The sequence below is a fragment of the Vicugna pacos genome, chromosome 35 (assembly GCF_048564905.1).
Source record: "Vicugna pacos chromosome 35, VicPac4, whole genome shotgun sequence".
Taxonomy (NCBI): domain Eukaryota; kingdom Metazoa; phylum Chordata; class Mammalia; order Artiodactyla; family Camelidae; genus Vicugna; species Vicugna pacos.
In genome coordinates, this window is record NC_133021.1 from 9,076,270 (window position 1) to 9,092,197 (window position 15,928).

The 15,928-nt window shown below is 52.2% G+C and overlaps 2 long non-coding RNA genes across 2 annotated transcripts; both read right to left on the reverse strand.

The window, feature by feature from the left end:
* Positions 1-519: 519 nt before the first annotated feature.
* LOC140691505 (uncharacterized) lies at positions 520-4,153 on the reverse strand. The gene is made up of 3 exons (XR_012067209.1): positions 4,033-4,153; positions 2,158-2,267; positions 520-762 (listed from the first exon to the last, which is right to left on the reverse strand). It is a non-coding gene; the product is annotated as an uncharacterized lncRNA (long non-coding RNA).
* A 354-nt stretch (positions 4,154-4,507) lies between these two features.
* On the reverse strand, positions 4,508-15,307 carry LOC140691566 (uncharacterized). The gene is made up of 10 exons (XR_012067303.1): positions 15,221-15,307; positions 14,757-14,955; positions 12,476-12,650; positions 12,276-12,357; positions 8,955-9,041; positions 8,461-8,620; positions 7,279-7,366; positions 5,420-5,548; positions 4,945-5,077; positions 4,508-4,557 (listed from the first exon to the last, which is right to left on the reverse strand). It is a non-coding gene; the product is annotated as an uncharacterized lncRNA (long non-coding RNA).
* Positions 15,308-15,928: the final 621 nt, after the last annotated feature.

The window sequence follows — 15,928 nt, forward strand, 5'->3', positions numbered from 1 at the left end:
TTAAAAGGGTGGCAACCCTGACAGGCAAAGCAACGTGCTAAAGGCAGAGCGTGGAAGTCGCAGTGCCAGATGAAACGCAGCGTGCAACCCCCGTTCAAGGCCGCTGACTCTGACGAAGGGGCCAAGGTTTCCAATGAGGAGAATAAGACAGTGTAAATACTTTGTTCCCCCTAAAACCCCAAATGTTTTTTAAAGGCACAAAAACTCACCTTAACTAGATCTCTTCTGAGGGGGCTCTCTTCTGCTTCTTCGTCTTTCTGTCTCCATTTTCCTCTCTCAGACACAAACACATTCAGTTTTGTGAAAGGGGACTTCCTTCCATACAAAGACAGACTTCACATCTTCAGAAAGATACCTGAGATAGCACGTTTCTCAATTCAAGTCTTTGTGTGAGTTCTGGGCAACTGGCTTATTTTCTAGAACAATCGGTAGTTACAAAATCAGGAAATCATCTTCCACAAAGGCAGAGTTCTGGTCCGTGTTGATAAAGTTGGGGATGTCACATTTCATGTGTCTGTTCGGCTCCTCCTCTGGCCACCTGCTGCATCTGATGGCTTCCTGGAGCCGAATAACACTGTAAAGGGCTATGGTAGGGATACCAGCTTTGGCCTTGTCCAAGTGGTCCACTTCATTGATGTAGCAGTGAAAGAGGGACCTAGATTCGTCATTGCACTGCCAGAGAACACGTTGGGCAGCAGCGGTCTTCCAAAGTCTGACACAAAGCTGTTGAGTCTAAATCTCTTCTCGGGAGACTCTGCATTGCTACAAAGAAAACCAAAATAAAATATCGTTCACAGTGTAGCTCGGTGACATGAAGAATCATAGTTTTTGCCATCTACTGAGAGTAAATCCCTGCACAGAGCATGCTGACATGCACTGGAATTGAAAGACATCACTTCTGAACACATACAATTAAACCCAAGGCAAAAGTCTAAAGTGAGGGCCCATGGACCATCCTAAAAAGACATCGTTCCCTGAGAATCCTCAATATTGGTGCCTCGCACACCAGTGTTTCTCCGTGGGACACTCAGATCTCTTCATCAGGATTCATTAAAGTGCTTCTTAAAATGCAGAATTCTGGGGTGCACACCCTCAGAGTCTCCAGAGGTAGCGACTGGTAGTCTGTATTTTCATAGCCACCAGGATAACTAAACATGCTCAGGTTTAGCACCGCAGTCTACATCGGGTCACCTGAGCATCGACAATTCTGTCTCACGGGATGGGGGGTGCCATGTGTGTCAGGGTGCTGTCCTACCCATGTGTCTCCCCTGATTCTCAGAACTGACAGTGCTGCCCCATTGGGCACGAAATACCACCGTTTCACAATGCATACGCAGGGCGCCCGACTGAAAAACAATCAGTGATAGGAGAGGGGACAAAACTCAGCTTCCTGTTACCTTGTTTCACTTACTGTGGGATGAGTGATCAATTCAAGGGTAATAAATCAGTGAATGAGTGAATAACATGACTCGCGTTAGTCCCACGAGTGCCTGGAAGAGCAAGCCTGGGCACATTGAGAACCATAACAGCCCATCTACTTAAATGTCATCCTCCACAGATCTATGTAAAGGTTACTTCCACCCAGGCAGTGACTCCAGAAGGGCAAGAATCATGTATGAACACACTCTCAAATCCAGAACAGAACCTGACAACAATTAGGCTCTGGAGTCTGTGTTTAGCGAGTGTGGAATCTCAGTGATTCCAGCTCTTACACCTTGCCTTCCCATCCCACCACACACGATATGGCCCTTATGTCCAGTTCTCCCGGGGCTGGGGCCACGGAACCCATTTATAGGACTGGAAGAATCTGATCATTTAAACCATCCCCCAGATTATCATCAAGAGTCACCTGCATTTCAGGGATCAGTAATCCCAGAAGCTTTGCAGTTCAGGCAGCTGAGGGATTTTTATATCAGCTCTGTCTTCTACTGTGACTGCCTGGGTGACATCAGACAAGGAATTCTGAAAAGCCTGAACTTTTCCTTTCAGGAATAATCTAATTAACAAATCTCGTTGACCACTCAACAAATGTGATGTGAAGATCAATGATTTACACAGGAGTACAACATTCACTAGGTCGTGGATTTAGAATCAGAGGAAAATCATTTTAGAAAGATTGACAGAATGTAGCTTTAATGCGAATTTAAGTATTCGTACCTTTCAGTAAATCATCTTCCCCTACTTATCACTTCACCCAAGTTTAAAAGATGTCTGAGAACAGGGATGAGTGTGCCAGCAATCTGAGACCCAATAACCTAAAATGTCACCTAGGAAAAAGAGGGGAGTAACACATTTTTAAAAAGCATGGTGAGGATGGCGGGGCCATCCCCAACCCCAGACTAAGAAGCTCTGAGTAATAGCTTTCCTGCCTGCCTGGGGCATCAGCTGATGTGAAAATCCACCCAGAAACCTCACTGTCCAGCAGCTCTTCCATAACACAGGCTACACTTTCTCAGAATTAAGAATTGCGTCCAGTAACCACTTCGCTGAAGAATAAAGACAAAGGAGAACAAGAGAGTTCTGCCCCTCCCAAGGGAGAGCCCAGACCTCGGGCTGCATGCACTGCGCCCACCTCCCTGGAGAAGAATAAACTGGAGAAGGGCGTTCTGCGGAACTGGGGCAGCAAAGGTTGAGATGGGAACAAATTGACCAGCTGGCCAGGGACAGCCCCCTCCGTCGCTGCCTTGGCGGCTGCCTCAGCCCTCTCAGCCCATCCTGCCCACCTCCGGTGGCTAAGCTGTCAGAGAAATTGCTTTGCGACCTGGAGCAACAGAGGCTGCCCTCAGGCCAATCTGCGGAAAAGATGGGAGCTAAACCCCCAGCTCCCGAGCGGCAGGCTCCATACCCCCGCCAACACCCCGACGCCCCCGCACCCTACCGCAACCCCGGGGAAATATGACCCGAAGAAGTGTGACCTGGAAACGAGGGGCAGCAGAGGCCGCCCCCACGTCAGGCCTGCAGAGAGATTGGAGCTTATCCTCCAGCTCTCCAGGGGCAGCCCCTGTCCTCTCCACCTCCTGATCTCACCGCGCCCACCTTCCAGGAGCAATCAGACCAGGTGTGGGGTGTCAGGCGAATCTTGCGCCAGAGAGGACGTCCCCAGGCCAGGTCAGGGGAGAGGAGAAGTGGCCCCATTAGGCGGGGCAGCCGGCCGTCGCAACTGCCTCTGCCCCTCGACCACATCGGGCCCGTCTCCCAGGAGCAAGCTGACCTGGAGACGGGCATCCGGCTTCTTGGGCAGCAGAGGACGCCCCCAGGATTGGTCGCGGGGAAGAAGAGAGCAAATTGACAGGCTCCGCGCTGCAGGTCTTCTACCCCCTCCATCGCCACCCCCGCACTTTAAAGGCACCGCCCAGGGCGCCCCTCCCCCAGCAGGCTGAGTGGGACAGGTGCGTCTGGTGACCTGGGGCAGGAGAGGCCACTCCCACACCAGGCCATCGGGGAGACGGGAGCCAATCCACCAGCTCCCCAAGGCAGCCCCTACCCCCGCAGCAGCCACCACTCTTGCCCATGGCCTCACAGTGGCCTTCTCTAGGGAGCAGGCTGACCTGGAGATGGACGTCCGACGAACTTGGGACAACAGGGACTGCCCCCAGGGCAAACCATGGGGGGAAGTGGGAGCAAATGGACAAGTTCCATGGGAAAACCTGCCGCTGCTGCCACCACCCCCAAAGTACCAAGTCCAACTCCCGGGGTCAGGCCGACTAGGATACACGCATCTCATAACACAGGGCAACAGCGACCGCCCCCAGGACAAGACGCGGGGAAGATGGGAGCAAATGGGCCGCTCCCCCACTGCAGGCCCCCGACCACCGCCACCCCTGCACCCTGACTACCCTGCCTCCCGCCCCCAGCAGGCAAAGTGGGACAGGGGTGTCCCGGGACCTGGAGCAGCAGAGGCCGCCTTCAGGCCACGCGGTGCAGACATGGAGCTAATCCACAATCTCCTCCGGGGCAGCCTCCCTATGCCTGCAGCCACCACCTTACCAGCCCCATGACCGCACCGCACCCATCTCCCAGGAGCAAGCTCACCTGGAGTCGGACCTCAGGCAAATCTCCGGCGGCAGACGTCGCCCCCAAGCCAGGCCGTGGGGGAGAGAAGAAATGGAGCAACTCCCTGGAACACATCCCCTGCCCCTGCCCCCTCCGCCGCCGCCTCCCAGGAGCAAGTTCATCTGGAGACCCGCGTCCCGCCTCTAGGGCAGCAGAAGCCGCCCCTGGCTCCGCCTCCGGGGAGAGCGGAGCGAATTGATCAGCTCCCCCGCGGCAGCCTCCCTCCCCCCGTGGGTCCCGCACCTTAACGGTCCCGCCCCCACTCCGCACTCAGCAAGCTGAGTGGGACAGGAGTGTCCGGCGACCTGGGGAAGAAGAGGCCGCTCCCAGGCCCAGCAGCCGGGACAAGGCAGCTATTCCACCCGTTCACCAGGGGTAGACCCGCTCCGCCCCTCTGCCGCTGCCACCGCCCTCTGACCTAACCGCCCCACCTACCAGGAGCAAGCTTACCTGGAGTGCGACATCTGGCGAATCTCCGGCGGCCAAGCCCCACCCCAGGCCAGGCTGCAGGGAAGAGAAGAAATCGATCGGCTTGCCCGGGCAGCCTCACAACCGCCACCGCCGCCGCCGCCGCCCAAAAGCATTGCAATAGCCTACCGGGGTCAGGCTGACTGCAAGGATGTGCACTTGCCTTCTTATCCTGGCCAGGTCCCTGAGCACCTCCCTGCATCCCTACACTCCCTGCGCCTCTGCACCCCTGCTACTCTCTGCAATTCTGCATCCCTCCACCCCCACATCCCCTGAAATGCCTGCGCCCTCCACAGCCCCTGCACCCCTGTCACCAGTTACACTTTTGCACTGCTTACACTCCTGCACCCCTGCATGTTCCACACACCACCTCTTGGGCCTTTGGCAGAGTCTCTGCTGTTAGACCAATGCACAGTGACTCACTCTTTGCCAGTATATGATGCATCAGTGGACGTCAGGGGTTGCCTGCAGGAAGGTACATGTTCCCGGTCACTAGCCTGGGCCACTAGGGTGATCTCTGTGAGGTCACCCAGGACGGGTTCAGAGATGCTGTTCTCTGGGAAGAGAGGAGTTGAAACCGGTCTTGAGGGCAGAGCTGTGCTCACCAGGCTTCCACGCTTCATGTTTTACACAGGGCTTCGGAGAAGTGAAATGGATCCGGCCAAGTAATACCGGCCTGCTGTGAGCCCACCTCAGTCCTGGGATCTGAGTCAGACCGACTGGCTCCCTCAATCAGGGCCCAGTTTGGGCACCTGAATGGTCCCTTTGAGGCATCCCAACAGTTCTCAGGATGAAGTCTGGCTGCTTCCACCCCATGGCCCTCCCTCCTACTGTGCTGGCCTCAGGAAGGTTCCTTATATGGGGAAGAAGGCAGCCCACACCCTACCCCACCCCCCACCTTTCTCTAACCCAGGCTGGTGCTCTCTCTGCCCCTCAGAGTCTGGGAAGCCATCCCTCTTCAGTTATGTCCCTTCTGAGATGGACTTGCTTCCACTCAATTCTAGGCGAGGATGCACCATGGAATGCACTGGGTAAGAGAACCAAAATAAATAATTTCTTCTGTGAGGTTGTCTGTTTATCTACTGGGGCTGGGCTGTGTGTAGTTTGCTACAGCTATTGGTGTGAGAGGCTAAAACAGCCTGTGTGTCCTTGTTTTCATCTCCCCGCTGTCTTTGGGTTTTCCCTAGACACTCCTGAGACATTTACTTCTGTTAGTATTATTCCTGTTATTACACACGGGCCCTACTGACATGGAGGTAAGGTGTTGGGGGAGCGGGACAGAGCAGGGCATCTGCAGTCCTGTGATTAGTTCTCATTGAGCCTGTGCCCTGAGCTGTGACCTCCACAAGTGTGTCTCTTTCCCCCCACCCCAATTTGGGTGACACAGAAGGGATTTCCCTTCTCCCAGCTTGGTTAGGCTCTGGTAAAATAATTTCTCATTAAAAAAACAAACAAAAAACAACTTCCCCCAATGAAACAGAATGTTCTGGGTGTATTTCAATACAGTTATTTTCTCCTCTCCAGGCAGGAAGCATGAGGAGTTATCCTCTGACCTTCATTCTGAGAACAGGACACGGTCCTGGATGTAAAATACATGAAAAAGAGCATGGGGCCCCTCTGACTGGCCCCCTGGAGTTGTCACACTCTGATTTCCCCACACTGAGCCTCCTGCTGGCCTCAGGGACCTGTTAAATCTGCCTGCCCCCGGGGTTCTTACAAAAGCAGGTTCTGCCTTGGGAGCTGTGACTCTCCAAGCCTGCCCGCTGTTCCCTTTGCAACCTCTCTGGGTTGGAAGCAGCTTTCCCCCTCAGTCTTCTGGGATCTAAGAAGAGCAGTGGGTTTGCAGCTCCCTCAGATCTGGTGTTATTTTCAGGACAGGAGGAAGAACTTCTGAGCTCCACACGAGCTGGACCAGAGGCTGGAATCCTCCCTTCCTCTGCCACCGTGCAATCAGTGGCTGTGGTTCTAGCCGAGTTTCTGAAGATGTGGACTTAAACACACATATCCCAGCCCCCACAGGAGCACACAGTCCCATAAATCCCCCTAGTTTCCACTGGTAACTATGGAGCCGATGGGGACACGGGTTTCGGGACCACAGAGGCCTGACTGCACGACTTGCTCCGTGGCCTATTTACGTGGTTGCTCCGGGCCTTGTCTGAAGTGGCTTGCTTACCACACCTGGTACATGGGAAACACAAAATAAGTACTAGAACCTTCACTTTTTCTCCCTCCAGGGCCTTCAAACGTAGAAAGTAATAAGTGAACTCAGACAGCCTAGTCACCACAATGAGGTCCGTCCAGCCTGGCTCTCCTGAGTGATGGGCACTGACTTGCACCTTAACTCGGAACAGTAGGGGAACCGCCTTCCTCTAACTGGGCCTCTCCCCACACCAGGCATGCCCGCAGCTCAGACGGGGCCAGCTGCCCCACTGAGGTGTGTGCTGGTGGCTTCAGTGTGACCTGGCCCTGCCGGGACATGAACCTGCAGTGAGTGAGGTGGGGGGTCGGGTGGAGGGGGGTCCCTTCTGGGGTGGCAGGGGGCCCGGTAGCACCCCTCCCAGCCTGGTGCCTGGGGCTCCCTAACACCTCCTACAGCTCCTGGGTTGGCTCCGGTCCTGGCCACTCCACACACCCTCCCAGTATCTTTTCATTATGTCCCTTTTCTGCTTTTATCAGCGAGAAGTGGCTTCTGTTGCTTGTTCAGTGAAACAGTACATCGGGAAACCAGACTACTTCTAACATCAGTAAAATACCAACCTCGGTCAGCTCGCCGGGCAGACCGTGCAGCACAAAGGCCTGAACAGGGCTGTGCGAACGGCTTACGTGAAGGGTCCTCAGCATCTGTCTTCAGAGATACAGAAGCTGATGGTTCAGGTAAAACCTCAGGGTGGGATTGAGGAATCCAAAGCTGGTTGGTTTCAAAGGCTAATTGGTCAGACCAGACCCCTGAGCTGTGGTCAGAAGCCTGGCTCACCGTCACGCAGACTCAGCGCCCTAAGTGCCGGGTGGGGCCGGTGCTGTTCCCTTTGCAGGCTCTCATTGGGGATTCAGTGTAGCCCCTTAAATACAGCAGAAATTCCAGCCCCATTAGCCCCCACCCTGAGTGTTCCATGACACAAATCCCGGGAGTGTTTAATTTTCATCTTTGTTTAGGAGGATGAAGGTGGTTCAAGAGAAGACATAAATTCACACTTAGTGACACAAGGTCACAGCCAGTACTTCCTCCACGGAGAGCTATGTGCTCCCACAGTGGTGGCTGGGGGCTGGGCAGAGACCCTCTGCTGGTCCCAGAAGGACTCGCTCCTCTGGCCACAACTCATGGGTTGGACAGCAGATCCAGAGGGTGACAGAGCATCTTTCCTGGGAATTTGGAACTGACACATAGAAATCAAGTTCACTCATCTGGAGTTTGGCGGAGGGGAGGGGCGGTGGTTGGAAATCAAATGAAACCAGAGCATGAGAGAAACTTAGAAGTGAAAGAGCGAGAGACAGAGAGACTGAGCTTGTGAGAGCAAATAGTCAGAAAGAAGGCAAACAATCAGGGGACAGAGGAATTCCAGCTCCTGACTGTCTAGTCTGTCCCAGCCCATCAATGACCCCGCGAGATGTTTAATAACATTCCAGTTTTGCAGATTAGGAAACAGGCTGAAAGAGGTGGGGGCTGGGTTTGGGTGCACAGTTAATTCAATTGCCACTGGACCCCACACTTCCCATTGCCTGAAGGCACCCTAAACCTCACTGGGACCCCTGTGGTCCCCTGACAGCCGAGCACCCTGATCAAAGGGACCCTGCGGGAGTGGGAACCCATCTTGAGTGTGGAGAGTTCCCTGCCCCGAGATGCCATGCATCAGCAAGCTCCCGCTCACCCCAGGTTAACATCAGCCCAGCTGTACAGTCTCCCAACCCGCTTCCCTCCCTGCCAGGCACCCCCATCCTTACCACCGAGTGTACTGCAGGAATTCAGGCACAGGGATGCCCAAATCAACACGAGCCCACCGGCTATAGAAACAGCAGACTCCCAGCCCCACCTGGGTTGCGAGGGGACAGAAGGTGTCCTCAACTTTCATGTGTCTAAGACAATCTTCTTCAGCTGGAGGTTCTAGAGAAAAATAAAAGGTCCAAAACATAGTTCGGTGAGGAATTCCTCCAAGGACCTGACTCCAGTGTCTACAACCATGTGTACCTACCCCCGGAATTGGGGTGAAGGTGGATTATTGATCAGCACAACCCCTGGTGGCCCAGCTCCTTGGCTTGGCTGCCCAGAGGGGGCTGGGGGAATGGGTAAGGCCAGGGCACTCAGGAAAAGCACAGAGGACCTGACCTCTCCCTTCTGCACTCGTAAACCCTTCCCCAAATCTCAAGGCATTGGACAGAGATCTGCCACAATAATGAGATGCTCCCATCTCTTCACTCACTCCTGTCGGTTCACTTACATGCTGAGCATCCACTGGGTCCCAGGACAAGACACATAGAATGGCTGATGGGACAGGCTTGGTCCTTCCCCCTGGAACCTGTTCAATCTGATCAAAGAATGATCACTCATAAAGAGGTTCTCAAAATTATACAGAGACCAAAGACCAACTGCAGAGTGAACCAAATTTAAAAATATATATGAAGATCCCCCAGTCTCCCCGCCTAAGGTTAACAGCATAAAGCAAAAAATTCTTGCCTTTAATCACCAGGGAAGTTGTCACCCCCTCTCAGGTGGAAAGGAGAGTTATTCTTTGAGCACGTCACAGAAGTGCTCCATCGGATTGGACCAGGGCATCTACATTCATTCAGCAAATGTGTATAAGCTCCTACTACATACGGGAATCTCCTAACTAGACCGTTCCCAAGGCTCTCGGGCTTTATCAGTCAACAAAATAGACATGACTCCCCATCACTGGGGTCTCAGAATTTTAGCAGAGGAAACAGGCAGCATGTTGGGGTAGCAAGAGTTTGGATAAATTTTTAAAAAAGAGTGATATGAGCAAACTCGGGTGATGGCGGTGGGGTGGGAGGCAGGCAGGAGAGAATAAGGCAATCCTGGCAGATCTCACGGAGTAATGAACTTGAAGCAGAATAGATCCGGAGGAAGAAGGAAGAGCCGGAGCCAGAGGCCCCCAGAGTGAGGGGGAGAGTGTGGGCAGAGAGGCAGAGCACGCCGGGTCCTGAGGCCTTTGTGACGACTTTGGCTCCTAATGACATGGTGACCCGTTTAGTGAGTTTTGAGGGGAGGGGTGATGTAGTCCAACTTATGCTTTTGTGTTTGTGTTTTTTGGGGGGAAGTAATTTATTTATTTTAATGAATGTGCTGGTGATTGAACCCAGGATCTCAAGCATGCTAAGCATGCGCCCTACCACTGAGCAACACCCACCACCCCCAATGTATGTTTTTACAGGCTCCCTCTGACTCTGTGTGGATGAGAGATTGTAGGAAAGCAAAGATGGAAACAGAAGGCTATTGGTATCCAGGAAAGGCTGAAGGTGGCTCTTAGGAGGGCGGGGAGCAGAGAGCAGGTATTTAATTAAGACAGAATATCCAGAAATTTCTAACAAGCTGGATTTGCTGTCTGTGAGTGTAAAAGAAAGAGAGAGAAAGGACATGGTTCCAACATCTGGGCCTGGACAATGGGAGGGATGTCCTCTCCGGATGGGAAAGGGGATGGGAAAAGGTGGGGCTGAGCAGGTGGAAAGGGGCTGGTATCAGCTCAGTTCTTCAATGTCATGGTTAAGGGGTGTGTTACATATTGCCACAGAAGTGCCTAATAGGTAGAGGAATCTGTTTTCTTTTTCTTTTTAACATTTAAAAAATATAATTAAACATATTAATTGTATTATGTGAATGATTTGGGAATTTTGTTTCATGCCAAGTTATATGTTATATATAGCCAAATGGAGCATATATCAAAAAGGGGAGAAATGAGGGCTTTCACATAAACTGACTGTCCGTAACGTAGGTAAAATTTCAATAAAACCAGTCTTCAGGGCAAAAACCTCATCTCGGTGTTACATAAAAATAAATGAAAAACGACTATGTTGATGTACCATTATTTCATGTTACATAATAGCCCCAAACTAACAGTGTTTAACTATGAGGCTTGTAGAAATACTATTCGCTTTATTCACATAAATACAGAAGTGCAGAAGTGTTCTAAGGTAGAATTAGCATCTTAGTGGAAATAATACATATTTGAGCATTTTACATGATATATATGTACTGATTCAAAATTTGGAAAAGTAATTTCATAGTAGAACATATGTATGAATGTGAAAGCAAGATGAATGAAAGGAAAAGAATGTGATGTGAGTCTCAGGGATAAAGGCTCAGATGGAAAGGGGAAATCAGGGAATTTTGGGGAAATCGAGAAATTGATGGCATGCCAATTTCCAAGGCTGGGTTGCTTCCACCAAAGGAATAGCAGAGAGAGAGAGGAGAGGCCCAGGAACCCACCCTGGGGAACACCCACAGTATATGTTTGGAAAAAACAGGAGACATTGGCAAAGGACCAGCCAGCAGGCCAAAAGCAGAAACAGACAGAGAGATGGGCTGGAGGTTGAGTGAAGCAGGAACACGGGGTGGGAGGGATGGAAGAGCTGGGTCAAATGCTGCCGAGGGGCCAAGCATGATGAGGAGTCAAAATTGACCACTATATTTAGCAACATGGGGTCACTGATGGCCTTGACAGGGCAGTTTCCATAGAGCGAGGGATCAGGCGAAAAGCCAGAATGGGTGTAAAAGGGGATGGCTCAAGAGAAGATGCAGACAGTGAGTTTAAACAACTCCTTAAAGATTTGCTGCAAAGACACAGGGTGGCAATTGGTGGGGGTGAATTAGGGTCAAGGAGTGCTGTTGGTTTAAGAGGATGGACGTTTATATACTGATGGTGCCAACTAGCAGGAGAACAAAATAGATGAGGCAGTGAAAGAGAGGATGGTTTTGGGAGTGACAACCCAGAGAAGATGGGAGGGATGGGGCCTCGGGGACTTTTGGAGGGACTGGCTTTCGATGCCACTTTTAATAAGCGGTGGGGCACCGAGAGTGAGGTCACAGGCATCAGAAGGCGAGCGGATGTGCTGGGAGTTGCTTGTGAAATTTCTCTTCTGTTGGCTTGTTTGCTTGTTCAAAGTAGAAAACTAACCTTACCAGCTGAGGAACAAGGAGGAAGAAAGAGTTACTGGAGCCATGAGCAGAAGATAAGAAAGAGCCTTCCAGGGAGAATGGGACAGTAAAAAGGGCAGGGGGAGGCGGGGGAGTGCGCTCCCAGAAAGTTACATTTTCTCTTTGACGTCCCCAAATGTGTGATGTGTTATTACCCTTCCTGCTGTCTACAAAATAAAAATTAATTATGGTTCAGAGGAAATGCTATTTCATTCTAAGAGGCTGCCTGTTTCTCAGGAATGGTCATCTTAAACTGCAAATATTACAAACAATGTTGAAAAGATGAACCTGTGTACCTAAAATCCCCTATTTTCTATTAATCTGTTTACTACTTAGTTCCCCTATCAATAACACATAACAAATACTGCCATGATGGAGGTACATCGATGCTTAAAAGGAAATGAGATCTGTATCCTTTTGCTAAATTCCATGGCTTCCTTAATATGCAGTTCCACTTGGAATTTAGGAATGTCTGGTATAAGAAGTGAGAAACAGTTTGAGAAAATCCCGACTCAGAATTATACATCACAACCACATCTCACAAGTATATACAGCCGTAAAAAAGTTTAAAAGCAAAACTCCGTAACTACTCTTAAAGACCTTTGCAAACCTGGGCCTGCCAAGATGTTTCCAAACTGGAAAGGAACTCCAATCTCTTGCCTGGTACCGGACCAGAGGCTGGCCAGCCTTTTCTGTAAAAGCGAGAGAGTAAATATTTTCAGTTTTGCAGATCATTTTGTTGTAACCATGCAGGTAGGCAATAAGAAAGCTAAGAGCACTGGGAGATAGGAAACAAACGGGCATGCCCACACTCTCCCTTCCACTCAGGGCAGCTTCTCTGTGGTGGGGAGCTTTGCCACAATCACTTGCTTCTTTTTTCCATTGGTTTCTTTGTTTCCACCTTACTGCTCGAGCTCAGAACTTCAGGTGGGCCTGGTCCTTCAGCATCCATGCAGAGAAGGCTGAGCGGGGTTGGGAACCCCACCTGATGGAGAAGAGAGATTACTGGGAGGGACATTGTGGAGGCCACCATGACACGAGACAATCACACCTTCCGGGGTGAAAGGGAATGAAGACAAGGGAAGGACACAGTAGTGGGACCCCTAGGTCGCCTGCCAGGCTTGTTCTCCCTCCACGGCAACCATGGGGGCCTGGGGGGTGTTGGGCTTCAGCTACGGTGATTAGGATGAAGGGACTCAATATAAAGGACCCTCCAACTCCTCACTAGGTTCCAAACGCAGCCCCTCTAATTCCACCCTCTGAGTTTCTGGAACTCTGCTGGAAGAATACATGAGCAGGCCAGAACCAGAGCCCAAGCCAAACATGACAGGGGCTCGTGGGGCTGTAACCCCATGCTCAGTGGTCGGGGACTCCTTGCAAATCTGCAGAAATCCCTGTTCCACCTCATTCCTGGGAGAAACCCCAGATCTCCCCCAGAGGCTATTGTCCTGGAGGGATGCTGAGTCCTTGAACCTGGTCCTCCAAACGTACATAAGCAGCCTGTTCAATAAAACAAATTATGCACTTTTTCACATTTGCCAGTTTTTTGATTCCAGAAAGGCTGTGGGACTCATTCTCACAGTCTCCTGTGCCCCCACCACATGGTGGCCCTCTGCTCATGTAAACACGATTTCCCACAACTGCACCCTGCCTCCCAGCTTGTCAGAGGGGAGTGTCCCACAAAGACACAGGTGTTTGTGAGGATCCTGTCCCCCAGCAGAAAGCCTGCTCCTGGAGCCACGGACAGGGATCTGGCCTCCTAAGCCGCTCAGCTCTAATTCAAAGCCTAAAGTGGAGGCCCCGAACATTGCTGAATGACTTTCTGAATCACCTGGACTGGAGGGGACTGATTTTCTTTCCAGGAATGGAGGTAGCGCAGCCTCCATTTTCAGGGCTGACCTTGACGATGGATCTAGTTCCCCCGACTGCACCGCAGGAAGGAGTGGCCCTTCCATCCCACAGGTTGGAGACCCAACCCAAGGGAGTACTGAAGCAGTGCATTGCTGCCAGGTCCAGCATCCCTGCAGAGTGGCCTCTGCCCTTGAATGACCCCCTTCCCAGGGCCTTTCTTGCCCGGACACCACCACACCCCAGGCTGTGCCAGAGCTCTGGGGCTCTGCGTGTCCAGGGCACACAGGTGGCACCTGAGCCAGGTGTCCCCTGGGCCTCAAGGGAGAGAGGTCTGCTTCTGCATCAGGGGAAGGTGACCCCACAAGGCTGGCAGGACACTCTCAATATGGACCTCCAGGAGCCCTGGGAGCAGTTTCCCTGCAGGTGTTAAGAGCCATCATCAGGAGGGCAGGGCCCTCTTTGTGCAGACCATCCAGCAGTGCTGGGCCCACGTGCTGACCTCAGAAATCTACATGCCCCCAGGATACCCCAGGCAACCTCACAACTTCGTCACTTGGTGACCTGGGTACCACGAGCTCCTTGGCCATCCCATGAGGGTGGTCCTTGCAGGCATGGTCTCCAGGTTCTCCCGTTGAGAAATCCCCCTGGGTTTCTGTGGTCACAGAGCAGACACCAGAAGATTCTAGTCCTGCAGTGACCCCCACAGCAGTCAGCTCCCCTGTGCATGTCCAGGGACAAATGACAGCAATTTATTGCCAGGTACCGTGATGAACAAGGGCTGGGATTCCATACTAAGTTCAGGATCCTGGTAACTCACTCTGCACCCCAAAAAGCTTCCATGAGAAATGTGTGTATTGGGATGTCTGTGCCCCTAGAAGAGCTGTTCCTGAGGGTTCCTGGGACCCTCCAGCCCCTCTCAAGGTTCTCAGATCCTGGGTCTAAATTTCTATCTGCCTCTTTTGGTGTACGGCCACCTGTGTCTCGTGGTCATGGGTCACTTTATTGCATGACTTGGCATGTTCTTAGTGCTCGTCCTCCACCCCTGCACTAGACTCCCAAGATGTTCCCACTGACCCTTGGCTCCCTGGGTGGCTCAGGGGGCCCTAAGTCTGCACCCTTCACTCTCCTCCTCTACCCCCACCTCTGGGGCCACCCCTAGGTGGACTTGGAGGTGTTTGTAAATGAGTCTTACACAAGGACATGTCTGGACAAAGCAGGACCCCACCCCCGGAAAACTCACCTGCTCCCTTCTCAGAAGAGGACCCCACAGCCCCACATTGCCTCCCAGGGGTCTACTCAGGACACAGTCCCCCAGTTCTGGGCAAGGTGTCTCCCTGGAATCCTTGCTTCCAGGAAGAGTCTCTCTGTCCTTCTTCAGAGTTTAGAGGTGTTCCCATGTCCCTGACCACCAAGATGCCCAGCACAGTCCCTTCAGTGACCTGGAGAGACAAGTAACTTATGTGGCCACAGGTCTCACAGGACACACCTGCTGGGACCCCAGGCTAAAGGGCTGTCCTTCTGCCTTCTCAGGTGTGGCTCCCGTGGTAACTTTTTGCAGGGGGCCCAAATGGGGAGTGTGGCCCAAAGCAGTTCATGGGGCTCTCTGGGCAGGGAAGACTTGGGCCAGGTGGCCTTGCCTGGTTTCCCTGCTGGGCCACTCTGAAAACCCCCGCTCCTCTGGCTGTGGCTGGAGGCCCCTCAAACCTCAGGGCGGGGCTCTTTCTCTCAGCCTCCACTGACTCCAAAGCCACGCTGGTGCTGGCGAGTGGAAACAGCTTTCTTGCCTTCTTTTGGCCAAGTTGCCACAGGTGGATGCTGCGGGGAGCTGGAGAGAGAGGTAGCACTTGCTCAGATGTGAGTGGTTAAGCAATTTGACACCCTGTCAACTAGCCTTAAACATTGGAATGAGGTCTTTCCCGGTAAAGCTGGAAGTTACTTTCAGTAACTTGTCTAAAGATTTCTTTTTTTTTTCCACTTAAAGACTCATAAAACCTCTCCCAGGTCATTCCTGGTATGGACCATTATCCAGGGATCAATCAGGAAATGCAGGAGGAGAGGGGTGGGGGTGGGGGAGAGGGGAGGTTAGATCAGAGCCCACGGAGAGGAGATGCCCCTCCCAGGAGCCTCACACTGGGCAGTGGCTTCTGGCATCCAGCTCTCCTGTTCTCAGGCCCATTCCATCTGCGGGGTTTTCCAAAAACATAATGGTGGAAGGGCCATGGAGGACACCTAGAACTTCCAGAATAGACAGGGGGAGCAGAGTTACCATGCTGGCCCTGGGTTTGGAGACAGACCTGCAGTGGAGACCACAGGCTTCTGAGAAGCCAGTTTCGAAATAAAGGCAGTATGCACTGGAATACCCGGCTCGAGAGAGTGCTTCATCATAGACATGTAATTTACATAGTTCTCACC